Source organism: Nanorana parkeri, unplaced genomic scaffold (assembly GCF_000935625.1).
Source record: "Nanorana parkeri isolate BGI_ZX_2015 unplaced genomic scaffold, ASM93562v1 scaffold3428, whole genome shotgun sequence".
In the NCBI taxonomy this organism is placed as follows: domain Eukaryota; kingdom Metazoa; phylum Chordata; class Amphibia; order Anura; family Dicroglossidae; genus Nanorana; species Nanorana parkeri.
Window position 1 is genome coordinate 50,437 of NW_017309696.1, and position 694 is coordinate 51,130.

Here is a 694-nt window from a genome sequence, read left to right on the forward strand (position 1 = left end):
CCGCCTCCGTGGCACACACACCTGATCTCTCTTCTCCTCTCTGCGTATCTGACACTCGGCTCCGTCCATCCGTCCTCATCCGGCATCCTGCGCCGCATCCATCTGGACATCAGAGGCGGTGAGTGCCGACCTCTCCTCCGTGTGGGGATTGGCCCGGGATCGGTGGCTCCTTGTGGGTGGAGACAGGTCCTCTTATCCCAGTCCCAGCACTGTACACACACACACGGGTGACATGGAGGATGTCCAGCACTGTACACACACACGGGTGACATGGAGGATGTCCAGCACTGTACACACACACACAGGTGTCACCCTGCCGAGGACGAGGACACCTGGGAGGTTTGTGTGGCCCCTTCATTCCAGGAGCTTTACCTTGCAGGAGTTGTGTGCGGCGGTGTCATGTGACCTGGCTGTACTTTGACCTCTCCAGTATTGCGGAATGATCAGATAGTAGAGAGCAGAGTGCTGATAACGCGGCCTGTCACTGATTAATGATCCTTCCAATGAGTCTGCACTCCCTACCTTCCAGCTACGTCCGACGTCAGCGCGCACCCTTTCATCGCCGGGATCCCATAATCCCCTGCACACCAAAATCACTACTTTGTACTTAATCCTCTGTGATAATCCCTACTGCCGGTCCTCCAGAACTCTGTACCCAGTAAGATCCATGTCTTCTATGGGGTAGGGATGGACC